At 35.2% G+C, this 19,814-nt stretch overlaps 1 long non-coding RNA gene across 1 annotated transcript in view; it reads right to left on the minus strand.

The window, feature by feature from the left end:
* The window catches only part of LOC134273711 (uncharacterized), a 28,559-nt gene extending 21,026 nt beyond the window's left edge, over positions 1-7,533 (minus strand). The window contains exon 1 of the long non-coding RNA XR_009993475.1: positions 7,205-7,533. This is a non-coding gene — a long non-coding RNA (uncharacterized LOC134273711). The remainder of the gene's footprint in view (positions 1-7,204) is intronic.
* Between the last annotated feature and the right edge of the window lie 12,281 nt (positions 7,534-19,814).

Consider the following 19,814-nt stretch of genomic DNA (forward strand, 5'->3'; position numbering starts at 1 on the left):
ATTAAACATGTCAAATATATGTAAAAAAAAATATATATAAAAATTCTACCTGGATTTGATCCCCATCCCCCCAACCCCCGGGCAAAATGAAAATTCCGAAACCTTACTGCACATCTACATGACACCACCAACCATCTCTTAAAAGATGATAAGGCTGCTGAGTAAAATATAGAAGGAGTTCAGGGAAAAAGGGGCTTTTTGTATAAAAAACGTCATTTTTCGACCCCCATTTGATCCCCCGTGGCAAAATCAAAATTCCGAAACCTTACTGCACATCTACATGACACCACCAACCATCTCTCAAAAGATGATTAGGCTGCTGAGTAAAATGTAGAAGGAGTTCAGGGAAGAAGGGGCTTTTTGTATAAAAAACGTCATTTTTCGACCCCCATTTGATCCCCCGGGGCAAAATCAAAATTCCGAAACCTTACTGCACATCTACATGACACCACCAACCATCTCTCAAAAGATGAATAGGCTGCTGAGTAAAATGTAGAAGGAGTTCAGGGAAGAAGGGGCTTTTTGTATAAAAAACATCATTTTTCGACCCCCATTTGATCCCCTGGGGCAAAATCAAAATTCCGAAACCTTACTGCACATCTACATGACACCACCAACCATCTCTCAAAAGATGATTAGGCTGCTGAGTAAAATATAGAAGGAGTTCAGGGAAGAAGGGGCTTTTTGTATAAAAAACATCATTTTTCGACCCCCATTTGATCCCCCGGGGCAAAATCAAAATTCCGAAACCTTACTGCACATCTACATGACACCCCCAACCATCTTCCAAAGGATGATTAAGCTACTGTGAAAAATGAAGGAGGAGTTCAGGGAAGAAGGGGCTTTTTGTATAAAAAAAAACATCATTTTTCGACCCCCATTTGATCCCCCGGGGCAAAATCAAAATTCCGAAACCTTACTGCACATCTACATGACACCACCAACCATCTCTCAAAAGATGATTAGGCTGCTGAGTAAAATGTAGAAGGAGTTCAGGGAAGAAGGGGCTTTTTGTATAAAAAATGTCATTTTTCGACCCCCATTTGATCCCCCGGGGCAAAATCAAAATTCCTAAACCTTACTGCACATCTACATGACACCACCAACCATCTTCCAAAGGATGATTAAGCTACTGTGAAAAATGTAGGAGGAGTTCATGGAAGAAGGGGCTTTTTGTATAAAAAACATCATTTTTCGACCCCCATTTGATCCCCCGTGGCAAAATCAAAATTCCGAAACCTTACTGCACATCTACATGACACCACCAACCATCTCTCAAAAGATGATTAGGCTGCTGAGTAAAATATAGAAGGAGTTCAGGGAAGAAGGGGCTTTTTGTATAAAAAACGTCATTTTTCGACCCCCATTTGATCCCCCGTGGCAAAATCAAAATTCCGAAACCTTACTGCACATCTACATGACACCCCCAACCATCTTCCAAAGGATGATTAAGCTACTGTGAAAAATGTAGGAGGAGTTCAGGGAAGAAGGGGCTTTTTGTATAAAAAACGTCATTTTTCGACCCCCATTTGATCCCCCGGGGCAAAATTAAAATTCCGAAACCTTACTGCACATCTACATGACACCATCAACCATCTCTCAAAAGATGATTAGGCTGCTGAGTAAAATGTAGAAGGAGTTCAGGGAAGAAGGGGCTTTTTGTATAAAAAACATCATTTTTCGACCCCCATTTGATCCCCCGGGGCAAAATCAAAATTCCGAAACCTTACTGCACATCTACATGACACCCCCAACCATCTTCCAAAGGATGATTAAGCTACTGTGAAAAATGTAGGAGGAGTTCATGGAAGAAGGGGCTTTTTGTATAAAAAACGTCATTTTTCGACCCCCATTTGATCCCCCGGGGCAAAATCAAAATTCCGAAACCTTACTGCACATCTACATGACACCCCCAACCATCTCCCAAAGGATGATTAAGCTACTGTGAAAAATGTAGGAGGAGTTCACGGAAGAAAAGTGTGACAGACGGACGGACGGACGGACATGAGTAACAACAATATACCCGAACTTTCTTTCGAAAGTGCGGGTATAATAAATATTAGTTCATTTTCAATTTTCATGATCTTTTTGTATTTACAATGTTGATATTATCATGATGAAACACTGCATCTCTGTTTCCCAAAATATTTTATGTGTCATCACTGTGCTACAAAAAGATTTATTTAAATCAAATACTTTCACAGATTGTCCAAACTAAGATAAAATTACAATTCCCAGAATTGTACATTATCAATTAAATTCTTAATTAAAAACTAGCATGGATTGTAACTGATAAAGCAATCTTAATCTTTAACAGAAAGTATATCAGGACACATTTATATAAGATTTTCAACTTTTAAAATTCTAAAGCTAAGCATAATGATAACATAAAGCACTGTGAAGTTTGGTTTCAGTCACCATTTTGGCATTCACATGCATTTACATCAGGAGTTTCTCGACAAGCCCTGACCTAGATCTAGACAAAAGCACAGATCCCGTGACTCCATATATGGTATGTCACACGGCTTTTTTGACACGGGTTTCCAAAAATCCGTGTCTCCATATATGGAAAAGGACACGGGTTTCAGACACGGGTTTAAAGAATCCGTGAGTCCATATATGGAAACAAGCACGGCTTTCCGACACGGATTTTGTAAAACCGTGTGATCTCATTTAAATAATTCGGCCAATATCCCGTGCCGTGTCCGTGCCTCGACCACTTTCAGGCACGGCTTTCCATACATACTTTACATAGGAGCAGGAATTTTATAAGCACGGGTTTCTGGAACGGAATCCGTGCCTAAGCCGTGTCTAAGCCGCCCGGACTGTTTCGTACGTGGTTGTACCAAAACAATACATTTTCACAATACTGTCTTACTATAGTATCAGTTATAATTTGGACTTAGGTTGAATTCGCCAATATATCATACTTGCGAAGTTGTGTGCATCACAATAACAGTCGCCGCTCCAGCTACTTTCGTTATTTCTAACCAATGAAAATTGTCCTTACTTTCTTATAAAACTGTTGCGTCATATTACCCATAATGCAATATTATTGCACGCATCACTAGATTGTAGAACACATATGGCACGCCAAATTCACAAAAATGAGCTAATCATAGTTTCACAATCGATAAACTACGTTTATCGCTAGTAAACTATAGTTTACGGACTGTAAACTATAGTTAACAACGTTAATCTATATTTTACATCTGTAAACCATAGTTAACGCGATAATCCATGTTTCACAACCGTAAACTATACTTAAAACTGGAAACAATCATTTGCGATTGCAAAACATAGATTATCTGATAAATACAGTTTCATGATTGCAAACTATGGTTTACAACTCTTCACTATAGTTAATGATCGTAAACTATAGTTTACAGACGTGAATCTATGTTTAACAACAAAATCTATTGTTAACGTTTTATTACAGACAGATAAACTTAGATTAGCATTCGTAAACTATAGTTAACAACCGTTATATAGTTTTACAAATGAAAGCTATACTTAACGAATCGTTAACTATAGTTTACGGTTTGTAAACTATTGTTTACAGTCGATAAACCTAGTTTATCAATTGTGAAACTATGTTTAGCAAGCCAAATCTACAAAAAATAGCTAATCATAGTTTAACTATAGTTTAAGGACTGTAAAGTATAGTTAACAACGTTAATCTATATTTCACATCTGTAAACCATAGTTAACGCGATAATCTATGTTTCACAACCGTTAACTATACTCACTCACTCACTCACTCGGTCGTCCTTAGACGACCAACGACATGACCACTCCAGTTCTTCCTGTCAGCCATTAGGGAAGCTAGCTCATTTGTATCCCTTGTCTTTGTGTCACGCTTTAGTGTGTCTAAAAACGTGGCCTTGGGTCTACCTCTCCTACGGCGTCCCTGATTTGGCTCCCACAGTACCAAAGATTGAGCGCTGAGCTCTGGATGACGGAAGCAATGCCCAGCTAGCTGCAATCTCCTGGAGGCTATCTTATCACTGACCTTTGGGAGGTTACCATATAGGAACTCGTTGGGAATCTGGCTTGACCAGTGAATGTCTAGAACCTTACGGAGCATGCGTGTGTAGGTTACGTCTAGCGACTTCTCCTGGGCTATTGTCAGGGTCCAGCTCTCACAGCCATACAGTAGAATTGACTCGATTGTGGCTATGAAGAAACGCAGCTTGAGATCACTTCACATTGTTGAGCGCCATATTCTGGACATCTTGTTCAGAGCCTGCCAGGCTAGAGCTTTCCGGACAGCTATGTCCTTTTCTGAACTTTCAACCCAGGAACCAAGATATTTAAAATCTTCTACCCATTCGATTTCAGTGCCATCCAAGGTTTTGAGTGGATAAACTATACTTAACACCAAAAATAATCATTTGCGATCGCAAAACATAGATTATCTGATAAATACAGTTTCACGATTTGTAAACTATGGTTTACAACTCTTAACTATATTTAACGATCGTAAACTATAGTTTACAGACGTGAATCTATATTTAACAACAAAATCTATTGTTAACGTTTTATTACAGACAGATAAACTTAGATTAGCATTCGTAAACTATAGTTAACAACTGTTAAATATAGTTTTACAAATGAAAACTATTCTTAACGAATCGTTAACTATAGTTTACGGTTTGTTAACTATAGTTTACAGTTGATTAACCTAGTTTATCAATTGTGAAACTAGGTTTAGCTCATTTTTGTGAATTTGGCGTGCCATAAACACACATCACAAGATTTCGAATATACATCACAAGATTATCGAACAAACATCACAGGATTATTGAACATACATCACAAGATTTCGAATATACATCACAAGATATTGAATATAAATCACAAGATTTTGAACATATATCACAAGATTATAGAATATACATCACAAGATCTCGAATATACATCACAAGATAACAGAATATACATCACAAGATCTCGAATATACATCACAAGATATTGAACATACATCACAAGATTATAGAATATGCATCACAAGATTTCGAAAATACATCACAAGATATTGAACATACATCACAAGATTATCGAATATAGCAACGTTTGACATGCCATAACCGTGTGCTCCTAACATGTTCTTTCACTGTTTCCACAACAAAACATTTCCTTATAATTGTTTTAATACCCCCCGGGCGTTGAAATTTAGATCATCAAAAATTTCGCCTGTTTATACTGCCATTTCGGTTTGCAAGATAATTCAGTCCAACGCACTTCGTACAGATGTAAACTACGAAAGTTATTGATAGAGGAGTAAGGACTTTATTGAAATCTAGCTTTTTGCAATTGAGGTAAGAATTTGGAAGAATTAATCCAGAACCGAGCGCACTTTTTTGTGCGCAATAACAGTTTTTTCAATGGGTGGCACTAGCTCTCCGGTCTATCAATATATTTTTTTTTGGAGAGCTACAGTTCTGCAGCTATTATCAACCCTGTATTCCCGTGATGGATGCATTTGGGTACATGTACATGTATTTCCCATTTTGTTTTCAATGACTGCATGCTCAGCTGATTCTACATGTACATCAGGACCTGATTCTATTGTCCCTTGAGCTAAATCAATAAAATAAAATTATAGAACCAATCTTTGGGGATCCTTTTAGTTTGAAAACACACGTTTTCATCTTAAAAACTATCTTAATATTCCTTTTATGCTTTAAAATGTTCGCTAATCTTGTCCCATTCAGAATAGCTTGTATGTACGTCATTTTTAGGTCACCTGAGTAAACTCAGGTGACCTATTGCTATCCGTTTTCGTCCGTTGTCGTGTGTTGTGCGTCGTGCGTTAACATTTGAACATTTTCAGCTTCTTCTCTGCAACCACTGAACCAATTTCAATCAAATTTGGCACAAAGCATCTATGGGTAAAGGGGAACAAAATTTGTGAATTTCATGATCCCTGCCCCCCTGGGGCCTGAGGGATGGGGCCAAAACCACTAAAATTAATGCAATCTTTAAAAATCTTCTTCTTTACTCCTGGACATCAAGCAGTCAAACTGTTTGCATGATTGTAATCAGCATTGAGTCCTCTACCAAAATTGTGAAATTCATGGCCCTGGGGTCAGGGGTTCTAGTGTTAGGGCGGGGCTAAATAAGTATATAGTGAAAATGCATTATTTCTTTGAAAATCTTCTTCTCTGCTCCTGGGTATTAAATAAACCAACTAAGTACATAGTTATGATGAGCAAGAATGCCTCTACCAAAATTGTGAATTTTATGGCCCCAGGGTCAGGGTTTCTGGTGTTGAGATTACATAGTGAAAATTCATGAATGAAAATCTTCTTCTCTGCTCCTAGGTATTAAATAAATAAACTAATTACATAATTATGATGAGCAAGAGTACCTCTACCAAAATTTTGAATTTTATGGCCCCAAGGTCAGGGGTTCTGGTGTTAGGACGGGGCTCTATTGATTATATAGTGAAAATACATGAATTCTTTGAAAATCTCCTTCTCTGCCCCTGGGTATTAAATAGACTAACTAAGTGCATAGTTATGATGAGCAAGAGTACCTCCACCAAAATTGTGAATTTTATGGCCCCAGGGTCAGGGGTTCTGGTTTTAGGACTGGGCTCTATTGATTATATAGTGAAAGTACATTAAATCTTTGAAAATTTTCTTCTCTGATCCTGGGTATTAAGCAGATGAACTACCTATATAGTTATGATGAGCAAGGGCCATAATCTTCCAGAATTGTGAATTTCAAGGCCCCAGGGTCAGGGGTACCATAGAGGTGGGGGGGGGGGGGCTGTACTTATATACTGAAAATGAATGAATTGTTTGAAATTTGCTTCTTGGTATTAATCAAATATTTTTGAAAAGCAAGGATGCCTTTTCATAAATTATGCAATGTGTGGATCTAGGCCTAAGGGTCAGGGGTTCATGTGTGGTAGGGGCACTATTGATTATTGCTGAATATTACTGATTAGTTGAAATGCATTTTTTGTTCCCCTACCTTGCCTATGGGTATTAAGTAACTAAACTCAGCAACTGCTAAGTGTATACATGTAGTTATGATGATCAATGGTGCCTCTTTCAAAATTGTGAATGCCATAGATCTGGCTTAAAACATGAATCAAATTCAATCACTGGAAAGTTGTTGCATAATGCTCTGGTGACCTATAAGGCCCATGGGCCTCTTGTATAAAACAATAAAGCGATTAAAGGCTGTTAACCTGTATAACTTAATCCAGTTTCTCCTCTTCTTTTCAATAATCGGGAAACAAACGATATGACAGGCTCTACTAGTCCGCTTAAAACCTAATGCGAAGCGGTAATCCATTGTCTCCAAGAACGCTCAGATACCCGGAAGTTATAAAACGAAAGTGAAAGTAAACGAGACTTACATGGCCTTACAGTTTTGCATTAATTTTAATCAACCCTAATAGAAATTGTAGTTTGTTTTGCTCACAAATTAATTTATTTCACTTATCTATCGAGAAAACTTTAAGAAAAATTGGAAAAACGCATAAAAACTGGGTAGTCCGAATTTTCTTGGTTCCAGTGATAAATCAGTATATTATAGGGAGCATTCATTATTTAATGTTGTAAGAAATTCGAATAGGTGATATGACCCATTCGAATTGGTGATATCACCAATTCAAATTGAATAGCTGATATCACCTATTCGAATAGAAGATATCACCTATTCAGCACGAATAGGTGATATCACTTATTCGAATAGGTGATATCACCTGTTCATTTCCAATAGGTGATATCACCTATTCGAATAGGTGATATCACCTATTTGAATAAGTGATATCACCTATTCGAATAGGTGATATCACTTTTTGGCAGTAAATACCAAAACGGTGCCCCATATATTTGAAATGATTATACATATGTTATCAAGACAACAAATGGCTTTAGTAACATCGAAAATCTCGGTAAAATACACCTCCGGCCGTTTGTTTTCCTGTACTCAGAATGTAAATTCTGTTTTTTTTTTTTATTTATTTTTCAGTTTAAATTATTTGTTAATATCATATGTCTGTTTTTAACATAGAAAAATCATTCATACAGATATATAGAGAAGAACGGAAGACCTTTTTTGTTGCTGTAGCAATAAGAGTTTCTAGTTCTTTTAATCCTCTTTATTTTTATTTAATTGTGAATTATGACTAGTGATATATTTTTGTATGGAGAATACCATAGACAGGACAGTTTAACAAACAATCGATCTAAACACTAGTCCTTTTAGGTCAGTGTGCACCAGCCCGTGAGGGTGACCAATCGTCTTATATATGGAATTGAAATATATCGTTTTACAAACAGCGTGACAGTTTGCTTGATAGGGCGTGCTAAAATTTTGTGTGCTGATTATCATTTTACTCATCCATTGGATGTTTGATTTCAGTGGAATCAATAATAATTTGCATATGAAACTCTATGGAACGCCGTCACTGCCTTATAGCAGAACACTACTATTGCATTGTGTCAACCTTCCATTACATTATGTCAACTCTTTATGACATTAACCCACCCTACTATTGCATTGTGCCAACCTTCCATTACATTATGTCAACTCTTTATGACATTAACCCACACTACTATTGCATTGTGTCAACCTTCCATTACATTATGTCAACTCTTTATGACATTAACCCACCCTACTATTGCATTGTGCCAACCTTCCATTACATTATGTCAACTCTTTATGACATTAACCCACACTACTATTGCATCGTGTTAACTTTCCTTTACATTATATCAACTCTTTATGACATTTACACATACTACAATTTTATTTCGTCAACTTGCATTTCGTTATGTTTACTTTTCATGACAATCTTAGTTTTTATTAACTGATGTGAAAAGCTCTTGCCATACTGTGCGCACTCTTCTACATTATGTCGATTCACTATTACGTTATGCGAACGCGGGTATCCTCGGCCTTTATATGAGCATAACGTATTTTCCGCGTTCCGCAAGCACTAAAATGGCGGGAGAGAAAACTGTCGTAGAAGAGATTCTCAGCGATTTCGGAATGACATCTTTAAATGAAAACTTTAAGCGACAAATGATTGACAATCTTGAAACATGCAAAGCCTTAACACTGCGACTGTGAATTAAAGTCACGTCGAAATTCAATGGTGTTTACTTTAATCTGATAATTAAATACCGGTAAATCAAATATTATAAGTCGTGCAGCAATCATTTTTTTCTTTTTATTTTGAATTTTTTTTATATATATATATAAAAGTCTTAAACTTTGTAGGACATTGCATTAGTTTCACATTAAGTTTAGCTGAATTAAGTTGAAAACTTTTTTCTATAAAACTATAAATCCTGAGAGCTTCTCCGCTTTCCGCCCTTGGTCTCCAACCATATACCGTCCCCCTTCCTTGTTCAAGATTCCCATATCTGCCACTGATATGTGCCCATGCATGCTTCTAAGGCATATTCAATTGATTTAGATGAGCGACTGGTAGATTTTTGTAACAGAATTCTGGCCCTGGAATGATTAAAAAAAATTACTAACTCCAGTGACGTAGCATCATTTTTTTGAAAGAGGAGGTCAGCCAATAAAAAAAATCATTTATCCGAAAAAACTAAACAAGCCAAGAAAAAAAATGTCCAAGCCCGAAAATCCTATTTCGGGGAGAGTGGTCCAACTTCAATCAATCCTATTTTTTTCAAGATATATTATATTACCCTTAGTGGACTATATTTCAACAAGAAGTGGGGGTGGGGGGGGGGGGGCTGTACAGTTTCAATGAACATTACATTTTCTATAGAAAAGTTATGTCTGGGAAAAGAGGGGGGTTGATATTATGTGCCTGTAATTTGTTCTAATCAATCACGACCCCCCCCCCCCCCCCCTTGTTACCAGTCATTAAAACACGGTCGTCAACATTTATTATATACTAGATATACAGCTTTGAGATAATGTAAATGTATTTTTGCATCAGGTTATGAACTTGGAATCCACATGATAAAGAGTTAACACAATATAAAGATATTCTTAAATCACATAAGAAAGAGGTGGCATAACGTTATAATATATCCATATCACGGTATGGAGTTTTGACATAATGTAATAAAGTGTTGATATAATATAAAGATATGTTCACATTATGTTATACACTTTTTACACCACGTAATAAAGCACTGACATAAAGGTAAGATGTGTTCACCTCACATCATGATGCCCTCGGGGTAAAATAAAGATAAATCCATATCACGTAATAATACTTTGATACAATAGAAATATACACTCTCAAAAAGGAATGGGCTTTTGACTTCATGTGATGATAAGTTTAATTATAAAACACAATTTACTTGACGTAATGCAATTTTGACCTCACATATTAAAGAAATGAAATGATGTAAAGAAATATTCATTTCACGTAATGAAGTTTTAACACAATGTAAACACATTATCACTTCACATAATGAATTTTTTACTTCAAGTTATGAAGTGCTGACATAATGAAAGGATGTATTTACTTCATGTAATGCAGCATTGACATGATGTTAAGATATATTTTCATCATCCCATATGGACATAACGTAAAGAGATGTTCACATCACGTAATGATAAATTGACGTAATAAATGCATAGTTGTATGCTATAAGGCAGGGATGGCGTTCCATAAAACTCAGAATACAACAATATGCTGATGATACTGTCCAATCATATTGAATGATTGTTCACCAGTGCGGCGTTTGTACTCACCAGCAACACGTGGTCTGTCTAAGACTGCTTTCTGTCCTTAAAAAAAGCGTGTATTATATTTGTTGTGATTTGACCGCATGGGGTTTTATATAGGCCTACGTACATGTATAAGAAAACTCAAAGAATGGAATTAGTAAGCAAGGCTACTATGCTACTGTTATACTAATGTAGCTATCATTATAGGTTGTAAAACTTGCTTTGTCCGTCCACATGTAATTGTTGTTTACTGCATACTCGTAAACGTGTCATTCAAAACGATTGGTCAGTATTGTCAGCGGTATTGTTGGGTTCTCTAATTCATATGCAAAGTATTATTGATTCCATTGAAATCAATCGTCCAATCGATGAGTAAAATGATAATCGGCATACAAAATTTTATCATGCCCTATCAAGTAGGGCTGTATCAATATATCGATATATCGATACGTATCGATATTCAAGAAAAATATCGTATCGAAAAATTACTTCCAATAAGTATCGGACAAGCAGTTTTTCCTCTAATTCTGCTAAAAAGATGGGAATTTCAATCAGCAAAGATTATTTTTAACTTTTTTGAATTAAAACTGATCAATAATTAAAGATTTATCAATTAAATAACACAGTTTTTATAGTTATTATAAATTACATAACAACTTTATTTTAACATGTTGATTTTACAGTCATTAAAAGTTTCAATTGGAAGTGTTTTATTTACTGACTATGGGATAAGAACTTTAAAATGGGTAATAAAACACAATTTTTTTTTATGAAATCCATACATTAAGTGATTAATAAGCCTTTTTTGATGGACTTGTTTTAGAATCCAATATATCGCATATCGCTTTAAAAAATATTGTATCGTAACGTATCGAAATTTTTTGCTCAATACACAGCCCTACTATCAAGCAAACTGTCACGCTGTTTGTAAAACGATATTAAGTAGAGAAGAGAAATAAGACCGACACCGTATTACATTTAATACACATAACGCTTTATATATTCTTGCGCGATAGCTTTAACATGAACATTTTCAGTTTCACTGCAACTGCTCAACCAGTTTCAACTACATGCATAAAGCATGTATGGGTAAAGTGGGGAGATGTGAAATAACAACATTAGTTATATTTATATTAGTCAAATGAATAAGTTTAACCGCAAAGATATTGATTTTCCCCCACAATAATAGGATTTTAAGTGACCAAAAATTGTTTAGATTGATGATTAGAGTTGAAACTGGAAGATATAAAGGGGAATCATTAGAAGATAGGTTATGTAATTTTTGTTCAAAAGATGAAGAAGACGAGTACCACTTTTTAGCTCACCTGAGCCGAAGGCTCATGTAAGCTTTTCTGATCAAAATTTGTCCGTTGTCTGTCGTCGTCGTTAACTTTTCACATTTTCATTTTTTCAAGAACCACTGATCGAATTTTAACCAAACTTGCCACAAAGTATCCTTGGTTAAAGGGGATTCAAGTTGTTTAAATCAAGGACCACGCCCTCTTCCAAGGGGAGATAATTATGAATTTATGAAAAATTAATGACATCCTATGAAAATCTTCTTCTCAAGAATCACTGGGCCAGGAAAGATGAAACACATGTGGAATCATCCTCAGGTAGTGTAGATTCAAGTTTGTTCAAATCATGACCCCCGGGTTACGATGGGGCCACAATTGCCGATCAAAGTTTTACATAGGAATATATAGGAAAAATCTTTAAAAATCTTCTTCTCAAGAACCAATGGACCAGGAAAGATAAAACTCATGTGGAATCATCCTTAGGTAGTGTAGATTCAAGATTGTTCAAATCATTACCCCTGGGGGTAGGATGGGGCCACAATTGCCGATCAAATTTTACATAGGAATATATAGGAAAAAATCTTTAAAAATCTTCTTCTCAAGAACCAATGGACCAGGAAAGATAAAACTCATGTTGAATCATCCTTAGGTAGTGTAGATTCAAGTTTCTTCAATTCATGATCCCCGGGGGTAGTGTGTGGCCACAATGGCCGGTCAAATTTCTACATAGGAATATATAGGAAAAATCTTTTAAAATCTTCTTCTCAAGAACCAATGGGCTAGAAAATATGAAACTCTTGTGGAATCATCGTCAGGTTTTGAAAATTCAAATTTGTTCAAATCATGACCCCTGGGGCTAGGATGGGGCCACAATGGTCGATCAAAGTTTTACATAGGAATATATAGGGAAAATCTTTAAAAATTTTCTTCCCAAGAACCATTGAGACAGGAAAGATGAAACTCATGTGGAATCATCCTAAGGTAGTGAAGATTCCAGAATTCAAATCATGTTCCCTGGGACAAGGGTGGGGCCACAATGGCCAATCAAAGATTTATATATGGAAATCTTTTAAAATCTTCTCAAGTACTTCAAAGCCATGATTAGTGATATTTATATGGAAACATCCTCAGGTAGTGTAGATTCTTGTTTGTTCAAATCAAACCCCCAGGGATAGGGTGGGGCCACAATGGGGAATCTAAGTTTTACATTACAATATATTGAAAAAATCTTCTCAAGAAAAAGCAAAGCCATGATTAGTGATACCAGTATTTATATGGAAGCATTTTCTGGTAATGTAGCATTTAATTTGTTCAAATTATAACTCCTAAGGGGAAGGTGGGGACACAATGGTGGATCAAAGTTTTACTTAGAAAATTAAAGGGGAAAATCCAAGAACAGAAAAGCTTTGTTTAGTGATACTGACATGTAAGCATCCTCATGTATCGAAGATTTAAATTTGTTTAAATCATGGCCCTTTGGGGTTGGAAGGGAAACAATGGGGAATCAAATTCAAATTATTACAAAGTAATATACAGGAACAAAATGTTTTAAAAAATCTTTTTAACAAGAACAGCAAAGTCATATACTGTATTGATATGAAGGCATTCTCAAGTAGTATTAAAATTCAAAGCCCCCCCCCCCCCCACGGTAAACTTTTCTGTTCTCATCTGATTTGTGCTTTTTCCTCGCCGATTTGCTCAGGTGAGCGATGTGGCCCCTGTTATTACATTGTACAGAATATTCCAATTTCAGATCAGAGTTATTTAATAGTATTAAATGTAACCCACCTTTTTCTATGTCATATCAAGAGAGGGTAATTTTTCTTTTAACAAATTTTCCTAGGAGACCTCAAATCATTATACCTTTCATACATGCACAGGCAATCTCTGTTATACAAAAAAACGCTATGCATAACATTTGTGTATATGTTTTTCATATAATTTGTTAAAAGTGACATATAGGTCCGATGGGCCGGGTGTTTGGATATTAATTGTATGAAATGTTTTTCATTGTACTGTATAACACATGTCACTATAATAAACAATTTACTTACTTACTTACAATAGGGATGGTTGTAGAAAGATTGAACTTTGAACAAATTAAAAAGTTTACAAATTCTTAATATTTAAGAACTTTTTTAGCCACGTCATTTATAACCAAACTAGGCCAATACCAATCCAGACATCCATATTTTTGTTTGTATCATTTATCATTGAATACGAGTAAATCAAACTTTTTTTTAAAAAAAACAGAACTTGTGATAATATTTTATTTAGGTACACAATCTCTTAATTTTAAAATTTTGATTGTAAGGATCATCTAATTTACGAAAGATTGTTTCAAAATACGGATCGGGCACATTCGAAATAGAAGTACAGTACGTATATCCCATATGCAGTATGACAATGACAAATTTCTCATCATAATATATAGAAAATATACCAACTATAACAATGTATTGGAGAAAATAATTTATTGTCAATATCCATGGGATTTATCCCATTTGAACAAATTCATGGGAGAAAAAATCTCCTAGGAGAAAATATTCCATGTGACATTTTTTCTCCCATGGGAGAAACGTGGGATATTTGGTGGGACTGAAAATCCCACCATTCTCTCATGGGATTCTGAGTTTTAGGACTTCATATCTTTAGAAGTGCTAAGAAATCCCACCAAGTGATATAAAAATATTTTGGATATCATAATTAGAAATGGTAGTAAAAAGTCTGGACTATGTCGTATCCAGAGTTAAATGTCGTACTGTTAATAGTATTTTAGAAAAGTGCGTTTTTCAATGAAATATATAGTGGATAAATAAATTTATGACTCACTTATGGCCAGGCACTGTAGAAACATACCCATACCGTGTAGACAATTAGCTAGTCAGAAGTCCATGCATGATCATTATTTTTTTTCTAAAGTTATATTCTGTTTTTATGGCTTACGAAACCATATAGCTCCCGGTATCTTTACGGCACTATATTGACTTCATTCTTTCTTTCATTTAGACTTACCTACAAGATGTCGCTGTTGATACTATCGATCGGAAAATATACTTTCGCGTCCTCACAAGAGTTTATTCAATTTAGTTTTTTTTTGAAATTTGGTTTATCTTGTCCTCAGTTGCGAAAATTAAATGAAAATAAGGTTTGTAATTAAGAACTTGCTGAGTAATTTTCACAACAAAACAACAAAAGTAGAATAGAATTGAAGAAGTGACGAGAACTATTTTATCGTGCTCATGTTTACTACAAGACATAAGTTTCAAGATGACTGCAAAAGTAGAGACATAAAAAAAAAAGTTAATGGTGGGTCATTAGGGGCGTATTTGTAGAAAGCAAAAATAACACAATACATAAAACTGTAAAAAGACAGTGGCTGTATAGAAAATTTTAATAGAACAATTTTTTGTGATTAGATCTCTTTTGTTGAATAATTTTAAAGATATGTATGCCGTGTTAATCAGTATTTTTGCACAGCTGACACCAAACAAAAATTTCTGAAGTATAATATGCTATCAAAAATGAAGCATTCTTGCAAATTGGACGAAATATTATTCGGTATTAACAAAGCACTGGTCAGGAAAAGAACACGATATTCTCATGCATATTTATAAAGGACTTACGTATATGCTGGATCTGCGCATGTGCGCGGGAAAAGCATCGCGAGAATCATCAGAGGGCTGTTCAGCAGAGCGAACGTTTGCGAGCGCTCGACAAAATTACTATTGGAGGTATAAGGAATTTTGGCGAGCGCTCGCGAACGCTCGCTCTGCTGATCAAGGAAACTATTTTTTGTGACGTCTGTTCAGTAAGGAACCACCTGGACATGACTGACAAATCGACCAATCAGCTCAATGAGTTGCATTTAATGTATTTATGGGTTACTACATAAAATACTACATGTGTTTTTCGAAAAGGCTAATTTTTTAAATCGCTCTCGGAAAGACATGATGCATTTTCCCAAGCATTTACACGCTTAATGCATTATGTACATTATTATCTACTAATCCCTGATGCTCACATTTGCATACAGTTGATTAACAATGATAAAAATTAGAGTTTTCCCCACTCCATTGTACAGGTCTGTTTGTTTACAGTTTCTGCAACCAACTCTGAGGTGTGCTCACGTATTGACAATGTTTACAATGTGTACAACTTCGAAACATACAGTATGCTACTCAATACATTTTCTACGATCAATGCACATGAGATTTAATATAGAGATAATTTAAAAAAAACGTGAAACTTAAGTCTTTTTTTTTATAAATGCATAAACTTTAAATTTCTACATGTAGTAATAACTTAGCAACAACTAATTCAACCAGTTACATAGCAAATTTACGAATATCGAGTTTAAAAACTGGAGTCTTGTTTACATGTGGAGACTTTATGAGCGGTATTTCAAAGTACTTTTTAACAAAAAAACTGAATTTGTTTGTTAATGTGAGCATGGGAATTCTCAATTAGTACCTATTCTTCCAATTTTTCTCAAACACGTTTCAAAAAATTGTAAATTGACTTTCCAGCCGTCATTTGAAATCGCATCCTAAATTTCCTTAACCCGCGTGTTTGTAGTAAAAACGAAGTAGACCATCATGCTTTTCGGCTCATTCACGAGATTGGACCATTGTTTGCTGTGAGCATGCGAGACCACGTGATCATGAATATTTCAATAAGAGGCGGTTTAATATCCGAATATTTTTTACAAAATAATATTTCATAACTTTTAAAAAAGGATGGAGTAGAATTGTCTTATTTGCAGAAAGTATATAACTTTTATAACTTGATGAGACACCACGTATATTTATTTCTTTAAAAATAAAACACTAATACGGAATATATATCTTTAATAAGTAAAAACTGACAATTTGTTCAAAATATTTTTAGCATTTATTTTTAAAAAAAAAGAATTTATAAGTGAATTTGTATTTTTCATTGAAATATGGATTTAGATACAATTAACTCAACCAAGACACGCCGCAGGCCGTCAATTCAGTGAAACTCCCACCTTGCATTAAGAAATTTCTGGGGGAAACACTGGTAATATTCCAGTATACTACATACTACATTTCCTTTACACTTTACATCCCTGTCAAGCATGTAAGCCATTATGGCCCTTCAGACCTTTGATTTATTACTAAGTATGTAATAAACATAATAAAACATATCCTTTTCCACATCACATCCTGTATCAGCCCTCGACCAATATCAGCCCGAGATTGGTGTCTCGGGCTGATATGGGATGTGATATGGAAAAGGATATGTGTTATTCTCTATTTATCCAAAAATGTATCATAACATAGTAATATTTAGTTGTTTTACTTGATAAAATAAAGTAAACCACAAATAGTAGCTTTTAAAGACAGTTAATGACATTTGGCCTACTGCATGAGTACTGTAAAAAGGTGTTTGAATTAACCCAATAAGTAACCATCTTCTCTTTTAGTAGAAATGAATGAAGCAGTGTCCGAAGTCTGTTCAGTAATAAATTAAGATTAGAGTTTTTAGCTCACCTGAGCCGAAGGCATCCTCATGTAGTGTAGATTCAAGTTTGTTCAAATCATGACCCCCGGGAGTAGGGCGGGGCCACCATGGCCGACCAAAGTTTTACATAGAAATATATAGGAAAATTCTTTAAAAATCTTCTTCTCAAGAATAGTAAAGACATAATTGATCATATTTATACGGAAGCATCCTCAGGTAGTGTAGATTCAAGTTTGTTCAAAACATGACCCCCCCCGGGAGTAAGGCGGGGCCAAAATGGCTGACCAAAGTTTTACATAGAAATATTAGAAGTTTTTTTAAAATCTTCTTCTCAAAAATTGCAAAGCCATATTTGATCATATTTATATGGAAGCATCCTCAGGTTGTGTAGATTTATGTTTGTACAAATCATGACACCCGGGGGTAGGGCGGGGCCACAATGGCCGATCAAAGTTTTTAACATAGAAATATATAGGAAAATTCTTTAAAAATCTTCTTCTCAAGAGTAGTAAAGCCATAATTGATCATATTTACATGGAAGCATCCTCAGGTAGTGTAGATTCAAGTTTGTTCAAATCATGACCCCTGGGCCGATCAAAGTTTTACATAGACATTTATATAGAAAAATTCTTTAAAAATGATTTTCTCAAGAATAGCAAAGCCATGATTGGTCATGGGACTACTTTTGGATTTAAACTTTTCTATAATAAACTAATTTCTACCTTTTCCTCGCCACAGTGCTCAGGTGAGCGATGTGACCCATGGGCCTCTTGTTAAAGCAAATTTGTTCACAACTCTTTGCCAGGGAGATTAATGTAAGGGATTAGTTAAACCCAGTTGAAAATTAAAATATCGGCTAATCCACTTGAAATATGAAATAACAAGATTTCACATGTTCATATGCATAGGCACATTATCATAGATTAGTGGACAGAAGTTAACTAATCTCAACAGATCCAAATAAACGCTTTTTCGTGAATGAACCATTGATCCGTGTTCCTTGAGTCCCCAAACAATGATTTGATGTGTGTGTACGTTTTATATCGAACTATTTTGGACTTATTTTCCGCAAAGAAGTAAATGCACGTGTTTACATAACTTCCGATCGGATTTAGAAAAGCCTTCTCTTTGATCTTCACATTTTTGGATCGAACCAATGTGATTCGTCGAAAGACTACAGAGAGTGGTGAGTTTGGTTGTTTCTGAAATGAGAATTGACCGTTTTTAAAATATTCATTTGTCCTCTTCGATTAAAAAAAATAATGATACATTCAGTAAAAAAAAAGCCGAAATTTGTTTTTTTTCCATCAAAATCCAAACCGTGAAACGTGAGAAAATCGACCTGAATTTTAAAAAAAATGATGAATACAATTAGTTGTCTTTTTTATTTCATTGAAACGTAATAGCTTCTTAAAGGGGCTGAGGTTTTGGCCATTTTTAGACTATTTTGATCTCCTTTAGAAGATGAGCTCCATGTTAAGATATACAAAAATGATCAAATTTCAAAACTAAAACGTATGAAATTTTTCTTTGCCAAATGATAGTTGACAGCTTGAGATATCATTGCTATATCTGATGGTCAATTTGATGACCCCCAGCCTCCTTAAACTTCGTTAATTTTCACTTTAGGGTACGTGGCATTTACATTTGTAACCCCCAGGAAAAATAATCAACAGAACAAAGTATCAGTGAATAGAAATCACTGTTGTTTACTTACACGAAGAAAGTAAATAATGCTCAATTAATTTAGTTAATACATGTACTATTTGATCATTTTTTCCCAAGTACATTATATTCTACCACTTTAGCCATATGTAGATCTATTTTGTCTTTCCAAAAGCCTAAAATTGTTTTAGTGGGTTCGTCATTCAACGATTGATTGATTGATTGTATATTGTTTAACGTCCCATTCGATATTTTTAGCTCTTCTGAGCCAAAGGCTCAAAGAGCTAATGCTATGGCCATTTGTGCAGTGTGCGGTGTGCGGTGTGCGTTAACTTTTTAGAATATGGGCCATAACTCAAGAACCCCTTGGCCAATCAGTACCAAATTTGTCACAGGGTATCCTTGGCCCAAGGGCTACCATTTATACTAAAATAAGGGTTGGGACCCTAAAACAAGGGGAGATAATCAGGAAAACAAAACCAAAAGTACTGGTTGCTAAAAAATCTTCTCCAGAACCACCAGGCAGATTTTCACCAAACTTACATACAAGGATCAGGATAGGTTGAAGATTAAAAATTGTTCAAGGCATGACCCTGGGGCAAAGGGCGTGGTCTCAAGGTCACTTCAAAGTTGACCTAAATTTACAATTAATAAAAACGTGTATATTTTTCTTACTGTAAG

Source organism: Saccostrea cucullata, unplaced genomic scaffold (assembly GCF_032062105.1).
Source record: "Saccostrea cucullata isolate Sc308-1 unplaced genomic scaffold, CSIRO_AGI_Scuc_v1 ctg1501, whole genome shotgun sequence".
Taxonomy (NCBI): domain Eukaryota; kingdom Metazoa; phylum Mollusca; class Bivalvia; order Ostreida; family Ostreidae; genus Saccostrea; species Saccostrea cuccullata.